The sequence below is a fragment of the Macrobrachium nipponense genome, chromosome 39 (assembly GCF_015104395.2).
Source record: "Macrobrachium nipponense isolate FS-2020 chromosome 39, ASM1510439v2, whole genome shotgun sequence".
NCBI classification, from domain to species: Eukaryota; Metazoa; Arthropoda; class Malacostraca; order Decapoda; family Palaemonidae; genus Macrobrachium; species Macrobrachium nipponense.
Genome location: NC_061099.1, coordinates 38,080,145 through 38,096,340, shown reverse-complemented (window position 1 = coordinate 38,096,340; position 16,196 = coordinate 38,080,145).

The following is a 16,196-nucleotide window of genomic DNA, read 5'->3' as shown; positions in this document are numbered from 1 at the left end:
TCATTCCTTCAGTTTCCTTCTTGAGCTCTCCCCTCTGTAGCCATTGCCATGTGTCATCGCTGGCTAGTTCTTTAGTCTGTCTCATGTATTGCCCGTGCATTGGTTTGTTGTGCCAGTCCTCTGTTCTGTTTGTCATTCTCCTGTCTCTGTATTTCTGGGTCTTCGTCTACTTTTATTAGTCCTTCTTCCCATGCACTCTTTATCCACTCGTCTTCACTGGTTTTCAGATATTGCCCCAGTGCTCTGTTCTCGATGTTGATGCAGTCCTCTATACTTAGTAGTCCTCTCCCTCCTTCCTTTTGTGTTATGTATAGTCTGTCCGTATTTGCTCTTGGGTGTGAGTGCTTTGTGTATTGTCATATGTTTCTTGGTTTTCTGATCTATGCTGCGTAGTTCTGCCTTCGTCCAATCCACTATTCCTGCGCTGTATCTGATTACTGGCACTGTCCATGTGTTTATGGCTTTTATCATATTTCCGGCGTTGAGTTTTGACTTGATTATCGCCTTGAGTCTCTGCATATATTCTTTCCTGATCGTGTCCTTCATCTCTTGGTGTTTTATATCCCCTCCTTCCATTATTCCCAGGTATTTGTATCCAGTCTCATCTATGTGTTTGATGTTGCTCCCATCTGGTAGCTTTATCCCTTCAGTTCTCATTACTTTGCCTTTTTGTATGTTGACTAAGGCGCATTTTTCTATTCCAAACTCCATCCTGATGTCCCCAGATACAATCCTTATAGTCTTGATTAGGGTATCTATTTCCTTGATGCTCTTACCATACAGCTTGATGTCGTCCATGAACATCAGATGGTTGATTCTGTTGCCTCTTTTCTTGAGTTGGTACCTGCCATCCATCTTCTGTAGTACTTTTGTCATGGGAATCATGGCTACTACGAAGAGTAGTGGGGACAATGAGTCGCCCTGGAAGATCCCTCTCCTGATATTAACCTCTCCTAGTCTTATTCCAGAGCTTGTTAGTATTGTATTCCAGTTGGGCATTGTATTTTTGAGGAAGCTGATGGTGTTTTCCTCTGCCCCATATATTTTCAGGCATTCTATTAGCCATGTGTGTGGTATCATGTCGAAGGCTTTCTTATAGTCTATCCATGCCATGCTTAGGTTCGTTTTCCTTCTCCTACTGTTCTTCATTACCATTTTGTCTATCAGGAGCTGGTCTTTTGTGCCCCTACACTTCCTTCTGCAGCCTTTCTGTTGGTGGGGGATGGTGTTTGTCTCCTCTAGGTAGTTGTATAGCCTTTCACTGATGATACCTGTTAGTAACTTCAACATTATTGGTAGGCAGGTGATAGGCCTATAGTTACTGGCTATATTTCCCTTACTCTTGTCTTTTTGTACTAAGGATGTTCTTCCTGTGGTCATCCATTTGGATGCATGGTGATTGAGATACAATGCTGGAGTTGTTCTGCTATTCGTGGGTGTAGGGCCTTGAAGTTTTTGAGCTAGTATCCATGGACTTCATCGGGACCTGGGGCTTTCCAGTTTGGCATTTTCTTTAGTTGGTGTCTGACTGTGTCTGTCGTGATCTCTGTGAATCTTTGTTTTATTCTCCCTGTTTCTTCTTCCTTGACTTCCTGGAGCCATGTTGCATGTTTGTTGTGTGATACCGGATTGCTCCATATGTTTTCCCAGAGTCTCTTACTTGGTTCGGCTTCAGGAATTTCTTGGTGGTTGTCTTCCCCCTCTTAGTTGGCTGTATAATCTTTTCTGGTTGGTTTTGAATAGTTTGTTCTGTTGGTATCCCTTATTCCTGTTCATGTACCGTTGGATCTTATGTGCTTTGGCCTTAAGCCTCTGTTTTACATCTTCTATTGTGTTGTTTAGTCCCCTCTCTTGTACTTTGTATTTTTCGTTGAGTTCCTCCCTTGTTTTCTTGCTTCTTAGCCTTTTTCCTGCCATCTCTTTCAGTTTACTCAAGTCAGATCTCATCACCATGATTTGCTTTTCCAGGCGCCTTTTTCAAGGAGGTTGCTGTTTTGGTTTCTGTTGGGTTGGTTGTGCTGGTAGTGTTGGTGTTCGAATCCCCATCAGTTCTGCTACTAATCTTGCTCCTGCATATGCCAAGTTATTTGTTTCTGTGATACTGGTGGTGTGTATTATGCCCATTATTTCATTGACCTCACTTGATCTGCCTTAATTTCTTGGTGTTGTAGGCTTTCATGGAGGAGATCTTTGTTCTCTCTGTATCTGGCTCCATCCATTGTCTAATCTTTTCTACCCATTCTGTCCTCTCTGTTACTTCGACGGTGTTTCTTCGTGTGTCGTTGTTTGATACCTCCTTATCCCTGTCGTCTTCTTTGGCATCGTCTCTCAGTTTGTCTTCATGTAATTCGTTGTTGTGTGACATTTCCCTTTCCAGTTCTTCTCTTTCTGTTGGGGAGAGCCAGTTCTTTTTCTTTATGTTCCTTACTTGGTCTGCCAGCCTCTGCTCTGTTTGGGGGGTGTTATTCCTCTCATTCCAGATGTCGACCAACCTTCTTCTGTATTCTCTCTCCGTCGGGTTGCTTCTGATGTAGCATCTCCATATTTCCTTATTTTCTTCTCTTGTCCATTTCTTCCTTTGGTTTGCTTCTGTAGCTCCAATCTCAGGCTGTTGGTTACTGTCGTTGTGGTGGTCAGTTGCTGGATGATGACCTCCAAGTACCAGACCGTCTTCCCCTTCAATTGGGTTGAATACCTGGTTGCCGGACGAAGTTCCTCTGTTGCCAGAGGTTCCATTTACGTCGTTGTCGTTTATTCCTTCATTTCTTAACATCATTGCTGAGTTTTTGCTATTTAACCCATAGCTGCACCCTGCCCCATCAGGGATAGGTACTCATTTACAGCTGAGTAGACTGAGGAAATTATGGTAAAGATCCTTTCCCAAGGAATCAACGCCGAGGAGAGCGGTCACCCATCCAACGACTGACCAGCCCCAGTGTTGCTTGACCAGTCCATTGATGACCTAACCCACTCTGCCACGGCGCCACATATTTTTATTATTATTATTATTATTATTATTATTATTATTATTATTATTATTATTAGTATTATTATGATGTATTTTTCAGGCCTTAGTATAACTGCTTTTTCTCTCACTGTACTCCACCAGTAACTCCTTTATTTGTCATTGTTTCATAGATAGAAAGTTAAACGCATATAGTGCTTATTCTTTTAATGGAAATAAATATATATATACATATATATATATATATATATATATATATATATAAAGATATATGCCACGAAGGAAAAATAAACTAAGGAGGATCTGCGAGACCTTTCGACGTTAAACGTCCTTTACTGAGCAGAAACTGACATAAATGAGAGAAAAGACAATACAAGAAGATTCGTATAACTGACAGATGGGGATTATAAAGAGATTAGTACCTAGAATCCGACACACCTGGAAGATGAGAAACCTTCCCAAACAAGCATAAACAATGGGTGCAATTAAAGGTTTAAGACAATCATCTCAGATAAAAGGACAAGACAATTAAAGGATTATAGGTGACAGCTATTCAGAACTTGGTAAACAAAACCATATTCACAATACATGTCAGACATACATTACAACAAAGATAACTCTAAGGCAACTGATTTTTATTTAAGTCAGTAATTATATCTTTGAGGTCATTCTTAAACATGTTACAAATACAAGGGTCTAAATGAAAAAGGCCACGACTAACATTGAAATTACAATGAAAAGTAAGTTGTATTAAAGCAGATTCTAAAAGATTTCGTGATAAGACATCTCTTGACCTTGCAATTACTGAACTACCAACCCAATTTATTCGGTGGTTGTTTTCATTTAAATGAATGAATATTGCAATAGATGTTTGCCCAGTTTTTACAGAATATTTATGCTGGCTTAGCCTTATTTCTAGGCCTTTGCTAGACTGTCCGAGATAAAATGAGGGACAATCCATACATGGAATTTTATATATTATGTTGTTGCTTTCTCTGGGGCCATTTTTTATTAACATCCCTTTTAGTGTGTTATTATAGGAAAAAACAAGGTTGACATTAAAAGCTTTTAACAATGATTTAATGGTTTCAAATCTGTTAAAATAAGGCAAACTGAGAATGTTCTTAGAATTTTCTTTCTGCGTGTTACTTTCACTATAAAACTTTTTGTGGGCTTTATTATAACAAATATCTAATATATGTGAAGGATAGCTGTAATGATTGCGTCATCCCTAAGTAAATTTGAAAAATATTGTGATCTTCCTCAAAATCATGTTGACATGATTAAAGGTATTGTTTATGGAGCTGCCAACGTTAAGCATGAAAGTAACTTTCCTGCTCGCTATAAGAAAAGTTTGACCGATCTTAAAAAGGACAATACTATCCACATTACAAAAGCTGATAAGTCAAATAGTATAGTAATTTTAGATAAAGATGACTACATATCACGTATGCAAGCCCTACTGGATGATGATGTGACTTATAAAAAACTAACAAAAAATCCTCTTGATCAAGTCATAAAAAACTTCAATAGCATAGTGAAAAATATCCTTAAAGATAAAACAGAACTACTAGGCAAATTGTCAGTCAAATCTCCTTCACTACCTTACTTGTACGGATTAGTCAAAACGCACAAAGAAAATAACTCTATGCGGCCTATTATCAGTACTGTTTTTACAATTTCATATAAACTTTCGAAATATATCACTAAGATCTTGTCCCCGTTACTTGGAACCATCTCCGATTCTCATATATATAATTCTCTAGATTTAGTTGATAAATTAAACAAAATGGCCCTTTGCCCTACTGATAGATTCGTTAGTTTTGATGTATGTTCTCTTTTTACTAAAGTCCCTATAGACTCTCTATTAGAATATCTTAGTAATGAACTAACTCAGCATGAATTACCTCTACCTATAAGTCACATTATTTCACTCACGAGTTTGTGCATTTGTGATTGTAAGTTTATATTCAATGGTGAATTTTATCAACAAATATTTGGCATGGCAATGGGAAATCCTTTATCACCACTACTCTCAAACCTGTACATGGAATTCTTTGAAAAACGCTACTTACCTAATATCATTTATATTCCTGTAAAGTGGTATCGTTATGTTGATGATATTTTAGCTGTTCTTCCTGTTGGTATTGATGTAAATGATTTACTCTCTAAATTAAATAACCAGGTACCATCGAATAAGTTTACTCTTGAATTAGAAAAAGACGATTGCCTCCCTTTCTTAGACGTTTTGATACATAGAGAACCATTTCAGTGTAAATTCAGTATTTATAGAAAACCGACCAACAACTTGACTTATGTTCATTTCTTCTCAGGCCACCATCTTAACATAAAAATATCAATTTTTTCCTCCATGTTTTTACGAGCATTGCGCATTCTCAGTCCACAATATTTGGAGCAAGAAATTGAATACATAAGAAAAATAGGGAAAGATTTATGCTATCCTTCACATATATTAGATATTTGTTATAATAAAGCCCACAAAAATTTTTATAGTGTAAGTAACACACAGAAAGAAAATTCTAAGAACATTCTCAGTTTGCCGTATTTTAACGGATTGGAAACCATTAAATCATTGTTAAAAGCTTTTAATGTCAACCTTGTTTTTTCCTATAATAACACACTAAATGGAATGTTAATAAAAAAATGGCCCCAGAGAAAGCAACAACATAATTTATAAAATTCCATGTATGGATTGTCCCTCATTTTATCTCGGACAGTTTAGCAAAGGCCTAGAAGTAAGGCTAAGCCAGAATAAATATTCTGTAAAAACTGGGCAAACATCTAATGCAATATTCATTCATTTAAGTGAAAACAACCACCGAATAAATTGGGTTGGTAGTTCAGTAATTGCAAGGTCAAGAGATGTCTTATCACGAAATCTTTTAGAATCTGATTTAATACAACTTATTTTTCATTGTAATTTCAATGTTAGTCGTGGCCTTTTTCATTTAGACCCTTGTATTTGTAACATGTTTAAGTATGACCTCAAAGATATAATTACTGACTTAAATAAAAATCAGTTGCCTTAGAGTTATCTTTGTTGTAATGTATGTCTGACATGTATTGTGAATATGGTTTTGTTTACCAAGTTCTGAATAGCTGTCACCTATAATCCTTTAATTGTCTTGTCCTTGTATCTGAGATGATTGTCTTAAACCTTTAATTTCACCCATTGTTTATGCTTGTTTGGGAAGGTCTCTCATCTTCCAGGTGTGTCGGATTCTAGGTACTAATCTCTTTATAATCCCTATCTGTCAGTCATACGAATCTTCTTGTATTGTCTTTTCTCTCATTTGTGTCAGTTTCTGCCCAGTAAAGGACGTTTAACGTCGAAAGGTCTCGCAGATCCTCCTTCGTTTATTTTTCCTTCGTGGCATATATCTTTATTTATGGATTTATCCCGTTCCTAACTTTCGTGATTCAGTTATACACACACATATATATATATATATATATATATATATATATATATATATATATATATATATATATATATATATACATATACTATACATATACATATATAATATATATATATATATATATATATATATATATATATATATATATATATGTATGGTGTATATATATTACAACGTAGATGTAAATTTATGGTGCCATTCTTGATCAGTGCTTTTAAAGGATTTTCGTTTTTTGACATTCCATAATTTTCATCAGTTTTATCCAATACTCATTCCTTTAAAAGATACAAAGCTTTTTTTCTGGGTTGATTTCAGTGGTTCTGAAGAGTAGAATGTGATATATTAGTTTTGATAATCACGTGTAATATTCTTAAGGATTCCAATGAATAGGGCGAAAGTAATTTCCCAGGAGAGACCAGAGCCAATAAATTAGTTGCTGAGCCATCGATGGTGAAAATCTATAAATCATCTTTTAATACATGTAGGTACAAAATGCAAGGGAGTAGGGGTATTGACGTGGGTTCTGTAGGGATGTTCACACATACACACACACGGCATCAGTGAAAGGGGAATATGTAATTTTCAATACTATTGCAGAGTTGACCTGTTTGGTATATTGCTTTCTCTTTCACTCTCTCACCCTTCGCTTTCCTTTCAAGAAAGTGTCTTTCCATTCTATTTAAAGAATACTTAAAAGTAATACGAAAGATTGTCCCTATGACATATTTATGTAAATTTAACACTCACTTGACAACCGCTAATCTCTCTCTCTCTCTCTCTCTCTCTCTCTCTCTCTCTCTCTCTCTCTCTCGTTGCTAAACTTCCTTGTCAACTGTAGAGGGAAGTAGTAAAGAATGGAAGAAAAAGTTCTGTTCAAGTTCCTTGAAAGACAACTTTGGCTATTCTTTTAAATGTCCAAGAAATCCCAACCACGCTTAATTCACAACAATCACCTACAGGACATAGTTTGCAGAATGAGTTTGTTTTCATGGGATGTAGACTCGATCGTGCAAGTTCAACCCCGTTTCGTAATTCAATTCACCCCCGAAGAAACCCCCCACTGCCCGCGATTTTGTGAACTGAAATTATCATAAATCAAGGGGCTTTGTGACTCCATTCCGGGGCAGGTTCAATTCATCCTAATTACGCAATAAAAAGAACAGCAAAAAAGAAAAAAAAATCGCCCCGATCCACATCAAAGCAGATCATCTTCATTTGCATAATGCCCGAGTCGATCGAGACGGGAGATTTTATTTGCATTATAAACACGCGATGATCTTATACCGGCATTCAGATTACATACTAATGAAGGCCGCGTCATTCAATCAGGGTTTGTTTAGCAACGTCGTGAATATGAACGTACAATGAACGGATTACTGGCGCAACGGCAGGTTTCGTCGCCTGGGTTGGTTTTTATGCTCTCTTTTAGAGTTGAAATACACTTTGTCATCGCACGCGAGTTCACGTTGCCACATTAATGCAACATGATGGTAAAAATGACGGCATTGTTAAAGAGGAGGGGGGGGGGGGCTGCTGACTTGGGGAAGGTAGGTACTTTTCCTGTATCTTGGTCTAAGAATCCCTCATTTTATACACTTAAGGGTCAGTGGTAAACAACGTTTACCCGTGGATTATGTGTTGCAATATTGCATACATAAGTATTTGAATAGAAATTATTCTAAATTTGTTGCAATGCTGCATACAGAAGTATTTGAATAGAAACTAATCTTCTTTATACAGATACTTCACTGAAATCACTTGAAAAATAAGGCTGACAAAGAACAGGTATTTCGCGAGAGATTTCATTGTGCTTGTAAAATAGAGCAGCGCCAGCTATATTTATCAAGACCTATGCAAGGAAGATTTGCAGCCACTAAATGTCGGTGCTTAGAAGCGAGAAAAAAAAAGTTTCTGAAGTTTTGTTTCTTGAGTCGAGAATTTTTTTTTTGTTTGTTTGTTGGGGGGGGGGGGGGGGGGGGGGGGGGGGGGGGGGGGCGGTAGGAGAGATGCGAAAGGAAAAAAAATCCTTAAGGCATGGAAAACAGGTTGTTTGCTAGTGCAGCTTACGTTGAAATATCATTTTCACTAAAGAAATGTATGTATGTTTTATGCATAATCTGAACTTATGACTCGCGGTTTCAATATTTTTGTCTTCCACGCATATCTACTTACAGCTTCCATCTTGTTTTATTCTCATCGAATTTTGGTTCAGAACTGACTTCATACTTTCCGAGCTTGCATTGACACACACATTTCACGTCTCCTCCTATTGCTTGCATCCTAATAACCTTCATTGCCTCATCTTTTCATAACACCTATTATTTTTCATCTTTGTGTCATGCGATATTTACCCTTTAATAGTTATACGAATGGTGTGTTTCCATTCTTACTCCTTAAATACTACCCACTCACTATTCCGTCTTCCTGGTTCCCATTTACATTCACAGCCTTCCTCTTGCTCACATATACTGGAAAAACGAAAGACCTAAAACGACGGTAAATCTAAAAACGACGGAAAACCTAAAACAACGGAAAACCTAAAACGACGGAAAGCCTGAAAACGATGGAAAACCTAAAAAACGACGGAAAACTTAAAATTGACAAAAAGCCTAAAAACGACATAAAACCTAAAATGAGAAAACTTAAAAGCGACGGAAAACCTAATACGACAAAAAACCTAGAACGACAACCTAAACGAAAAACTTATAAACGATGGAAAACCTAAAATAACAACCTAAACGAAAAACCTAACAACGACGGAAAACCTAAAAACAACGGAAAACCTAAAACAACGGAAAACCTATAACGACGGAAGACCTAAAAACGACGGAAAACCTATAACTACAAAAGACCTAAAAATGACTGAAAACCTAAAAACGACGGAAAACTTAAAAACGACGAAAAACCTACAAATGATGAAAAACCTAAAAACGGCGGAAAATCTAAAACGAAAAACCTAAAAACGATGGAAAACCTAAAACTACAAAAAACCTAAAAACGACAGAAAACCTAAAAACGACGAAAACCTAAAAACGACGAAAAACCAAAAAACTATGGAAAACCTAAAAATGACGCAAAACCTAAAATGACAAAAAAACTAAAAACAACAGAAAACCTAATACTACAAAATACCTAAAAACAATGGGAAACCTAAATACAACGGAAAACCTAAAAATAACGAAAAACCTAAAACTACCAAAACCTAAAAACGACGGAAAACCTAAATCTACAAAAAACCTAAAAATAACGGAAAACCTAAAAATAATGGAAAACCTAAAACAACAAAAACCTAAAAACAACGGAAAACCTAAAAACGACGGAAAACCTAAAAACGACGAAAACCTAAAAACGACGAAAAACCTAAAAACAACGGAAAACCTAAAACAAAAAACTTAAAAATGACAGAAAACCTAAAACGACAAAAAACCTAAAAACAACGGAAAGCCTAAAACTACAAAAAACCTAAAAATGACAGAAAACCTAAAACGACAAAAACAACTAAAAACAACGGAAAAACTACAACTACAAAAACCTAAATATGGCGGAAAACCTAAAAAGACGGAAAACCTAAAAACGACAGAAAACCTGAAAACGACAGAAAACCTAAAAACGACGGAAAACCTAAAACGAAAAACCTAAAAACGACGGAAAACCTAAAAACAACGGGAAACCTAAAGCGAAAAACCTAAAACGACGGAAAACCTAAAAACGACGGAAAACCTAAAAACGACCACACGAACAACGATTAAAGGGGGGGAGAGGGAAGGGTTTCTCTTTTGAATTGCTAATGAGATATTTCCGAGTCATTTAGGAATTAGTTCCGAGTCGACAACAAACCATCATTAAGCAGACTGATTTCAAGACACTTAGGGAGAGCTCTTACGGAAACCCGTAATAACCTTTCGCTCATAACTCGATGAATTCCCCGCCACAGTAGTAGTATATATCAGCTGACCGCAATCAGCTCCCGTATATTTTCCAGTGGTGGCGCTTTGACAGTAATTACGTTCGTAAAGCGCAAGCGCGTTGTAATGATGACGGGACTCGAGGTTTCTCATTATAGGGGATGTCATGAAAGTAGTGAAGTATAACATAGGAAAGTAAATTTAAGTGAAAATGAAATACAAAAGCCTAAAGATAAGCTAGCACCATCATACATACACACGACTCAAACACACACACACACACACACACACACATCATATAGCATATATATGTGCGTGTGTATTATGATTATATATATATATATATATATATATATATATATATATATATATATATATATATACATACATATACATGTACAGATACATAGTACATAATAAATAACAAATCCACGAAGGCCTTTCGAGTTCTTGTCTGCTAAGCAAAAGATCTGTATATATATAATATATATATTTATATATAATATATATATAATATATATATATATATATATATATATATATATGTGTGTGTGTGTGTGTGTGTGTGTGTGTGTGTGTGTGTGTGTGTATGTGTATATGTATGTAAATCAAATGGAAAAAAATTATTATTACACTTACAAAGGTGAGAGCAATTGAAGTAGGTCATCAAAAAAGGAACAGCTGAATGAGGTTAACTCAGGAACCAGATTAACCAAGGGCATTGCAATGGCACTCACAAGGATCGCTGACTTTCTGCTTTGGTATCTTTTTTCTTTTTCGAATTCGATGTGATTTTGTCATTCCCCAGGTTTACTGTGGTATTTAATATATATATATATATATATATATATATATATATATATATATATATATATATATATATATATATATATATATATATATATATATATATATATATATATATATATATATATATATATATATATATATATATATATATATATATGGTGCAATTGTACATAACTTTAGTAGCTCAAGGAGTGCCTAGCACTATTGTTTTATGCCAGAAAGAGAGAAAAATACACCAGAATTAAAGATTAAATATGAAGCCAATACTTACCTTTCCCCAAAGAGCAATAAAGAAGCAGAAGAATCAGAGCAAAAGGAAAGGATTTAGTTTTTTTTTTTTTTTAAAATATCCCTGAAAGGCTAAATACTGGAAAACTCCCAATTTTTCCTTCAAGTTCTTTTGGATGAAAGCTCTCTAAGAGGTCCGGCTAACAAGCCGCACTTCACTTGGCTTTTCCTAATGATCACTTTCCACGAACTGCCTGCGAGGAATTACTGACTTGCACAAGGCAGCTGCTCTATGTTGCATTTGACTTGAAAAAAAAAAAATTGCCATAGTCTCTCTTTAAAAAAAGGAAATACGATGTTCATTAAAGACAGGGCTACTAGTTCCTCGTTGGCCGAGTGGTTATCGCGCTCGGCTACCAATTCGGTGATCCGAAGTTCGATTCTCGGCTCGGCCAACGTGGAATCAGATGAATTTATTTCTGGTGATAGACATTCATTTCTCGATATAATGTGGTTCGGATCCCACAAAAGCTGTAGGTCCCGTTGCTAGGTGACCAATTGGTTCCTAGCCACGTAAAAATATCTACTAATCCTTCGGGCCAGCCCTAGGAGAGCTGTTCATCAGCTCAGTGGTCTTGTTAAACTAAGATATACTTAACTTTACTATCCTCGAAGCTCGTTCATCTACCTCATGTCAGGGTACTCTCAGATCTGGCGAGTTTTGGCGATGAATTGAGAAACAATCGATGGAGCTCATCGGTTTACCCTACTTTTTACAGTGGAAAAAGTATTCAAAATGGCGTCTCTTCACCGTCAGTCATGAGTTGTGCAGAATCTCCAACAGTATCTTGAGTGGAAGAAGAAGTTTACAAAATTTTAATGGCTAGTTTTGATTAATTCTTTCAAGTACTTTTATCGCCATTTATGATAATAATCTTGAATATCTTGTTGATACTCACCCTGGTTGCCGTGCGCTCGTATTTAGTTTCATTCAATAATGTAGTGTAGCTTCGGCACAGAGTTGGAGTTAATTAGTGCATTCATCAAAACAAACATGAGCCTGAGTAACACATTAAGTATTGATTCATACTACAGATTCCGTTTATTGGTTCTCTTTCCGCATACTCGTAATCATTGCCACGTTGAAGTTTTATTTTGGGATGGTTTACGAGAATTACCGTAACTACAACCCCCACTCCCACCCCCCCACCCCCCCACCAAAAAAAAAAAAAAAAAAAAAAAAAAACGGCTAACCATCTAATGCTGTGAAAAGTAACCTTCGCTCCTACGTAAATGCTCTGGAGAAAAAGGTTTCAGGTCAATAAGTGATCTGATGAGCATCAGGAAGAGTCAGTTGAAGGGGTCTGAAAGGACGTGGATTTATCTCGTATACATCGGGTCAGGTTCATAGTCCCGAATAAATATGACATCCCTTATTAAATGTTTGCAACATTCATCATTTATGAACTCTTCAAGATAAATAGTACCTCGGCAATGGGATATGTTTAATCATGTATGAAATATTAAGTATGAAATGCAGAGACGGAGCTGCCAATTAGGAATTTTCTTCTTCTTTTTGCGTGACGGAGTACACAGCCCAGGACTCGTGTTTAATTAGACCCTCTTAATTAGTATTTGCATAAGAGCTTAATGACATTTTCAGGTTGAAAGTACATCTGTCCGACCTCGTCTCTGTTGTTATGTAGCAGTAGTCCATTTTGTTTTAACTATAAAAGACCTCCTGTCAGTTCGTCCCTCACACTAACTATAGCTGCTTCACTTAAGGTAGGTTCTTGGGTGAACTCTATGCCTACGAGACGTTTGTTTGGCGGCCGCTGATTGGCTAGGAGCTGCTTACCTCTTGGTACCAGCCAATCAGCGGCCGCTAAACAAACGTCTCGTAAGCATGGGGCTCATCCAAGACTGCCTTAAGTGAACCAGCTATAGTCAAGCTTAAAGGATCACTCAATTCATACCTCTTTAGACCTTATAATAACTTAGTATATTTTATCAGTGAGGAATATTTAGGTGCTGTAAAACAAAAACTAAAAAGCATCAAAGCGTGTTTTTATTATCCGTGGCAAGTTTTTCCCATTTACATTTTACAATGTTAACTCCGATACTTCTGAGAAAGAAACTCGTGCTGATTTACCCTTTGGTGATCTTTACAGAGAAGACTTTACAAGTGATTATTTAGCTCCTCAGTGGCGTGGTCGGTTTGGTGTTGGGGCGCCACCTCGATGGCCGCGAGTTCGATTCTCGGGCATTCCATTGAAGTGTGAGATGTGTATTTCTGGTGATAGAAGTTCACTCTCGACGTGGTTCGGAAGTTACGTAAAGCCGTTGGTCCCGTTGCTGAATAACCACTGGTTCCATGCAACGTAAAAACACCACACGAACAAACAAGTGAATATTTACATTATCAAGAAAACCTGTCGTATATAAATTCTCGAATCAGTTTGTGTGTGTGTGAGCTCCAGGACGTCTGAGAAGGAAGGGAACTTGAAAATCGTCTTTCTCGTGTAGTGGTGTTATTACTTCCGTTTTTCAAGAGTGAAAATCTTCCGTATCCGTAAGAGTAGCAAGATTGGAACCTTTAAATGCGTTAATGGATAGTTAAATTTTAATTTTTTTTTCATAATTCTCTAAAATACGGGATAAAACGAGATGGAGTTTCAAGTAAAAACTTATCAATGTATTAAAATTGAAAAGAAATTTAGTACTTCATATAGAATTTTTGTAGCCCTTTTTATACACAGAGATTCTATATGATATCCTAAGGGACAGACATGTTTTCATTCTGTGGTTCGTAAACAAAATCTCATATATAGCGTCACAATATAAGCGTTTACGGTTCTCAGAGTACTGACATAATGCCTAGTCGGGTCGTCAACTTACCTGAGTTTAGATTCAGAAACATCGTGAAGAAATGCCAGTTGGAATTAAAAGAAAAACAAGAGTAACTGTTTCCTTTGTTTTTTTCTTCTTTATGATCAAATATCTTTTTCACATTTTAGCTTCTGTTAATTTCAGAATTTGAAATGACTTTTATAGGTCCAGTCTCTCTTGAGTATCATGCTTTTTTAATAAAATTCCAAGTACTAGGTGGCGTGCCACACACACACACACACACACACACACACGATAACTTCTTCCTGGATGTTAAGAGTTTTCAATCATTAATAAGTCAGTTTGTATTTTCTTTCCAGCGTATATATTTTAAATTGCGAATTTATACCTTATATATATTAAAAATAAACTGCTGATTTGTACCGGTCCACTTGGAAATGTCTAAGTCAGACGAAACAGATCTGTCTCCCCTTTAATAATTTATATTTAATCTTCACCTTTTCCAGAGAGCTTAAGCATGTCTGCCTGTCTGTCTCTGTCCCTACGTATGCGCGTCAGTATTTGTGTTTGCTTGGGTGCCTTTGTGTCTATATATGTAGCAAATAGACAAACACTTATAACATACTGCACGTGTAGTCTTATCACCTCTTACGTGAGGGTAACAAGTAAACATAATCTCTGTTCTCTAACCTATGTCAATCTTGGAAGCAAAAAGAGAAGAGAGAAACCAATATTATTCTCTCCCACAAACACTTTGTCCTTATATCAAATAAGTAATCAGACGTTAGAAAAACGTCCCATCGAGTTTATATTGGAAGAATCTACTACATTTTACACGTTACATTTGCTCTTCATTTCGGGAAGCACACATCACTGATTGAAATAATCTTTTCCAGGTACATCTCATATTTATTATTTATTATTTAATACGATTTTGCTCTTTGAATGCCATCACTGAAGTCGGTTATATATACATGGAAAAGTGTGCATTTGACCAATGGTATCATGTTTCTTCGCGGCATTAATTGCTTTTTACTTTAAAAAAAATTTAAATATACATTTGGTAAAATTTAAATTTCCCTTTTTAAACATTGGTATTTGTGTATTTCATGAGATCAGATTACGTTATGACTTGTGTGAGCTCAAAATTCTTCGTTGCTAAAAAAGATAAATAAATTTTTTTTTCAGAAAGAACCCAACCCGAGATTAAAGGCCGAATGTTGTTTTATGCATACAAACAGCCTTTTCATGTTCCTTCCTACACAGGTTATTAGGCACAGATGTTAATAAAACAGTGTCGTGCTCGAGATTACAACAAAAGTAAGAAGAAAACGTCGAGGAATTTAGTAAGAAGGTGAAGCAGATGCTGTCAAGTGGAGAGAGAGAGAGAGAGAGAGAGAGAGAGAGAGAGAGAGAGAGAGAGAGAGAGAGAGAGAGAGGAGGGGTGTGAGGGAACCTGGGGAGATTTAAAATGCACGAAGAATAAGCGAGACGAGGAGGAGGAGGAGGAGGAGGAGGAGGAGGAGGAGGGATGGGGAGGAGGAGGAGGAGGAGGAAGGGAGGAGGAGGATTTATCTGGAAATAATTTATGCGTTCATACCATGCTCTAAAGCTGGAGATGTGATAAGGGCTAACTTGAGACCACTTGATTGAAATTTATGCAAGCAAACTTTTCATAATGCTTAGCTTTAGTCTTTTTTTTTTTTTTTTTTTTTTTTTTTTTTTTTTTTTTTTTTTTTTTTTTTGCAGTAGAGGAAGTCCCACGGACGCATGCCTAAGTAATATATATATATATCTAATTATATTATATATATTATATATATATATATATTATATCTATATATATATTTATTATAAATATATTATAAATTTAATGTATATTTAATTAAATATATAAACTAGGTGCATTTATACTTATATTTGTCACGTATATAAACGTGTCTTATTTTATGCTCATAGTATAAATAAAGTCATAGGCAACTATTATTGCTAAGC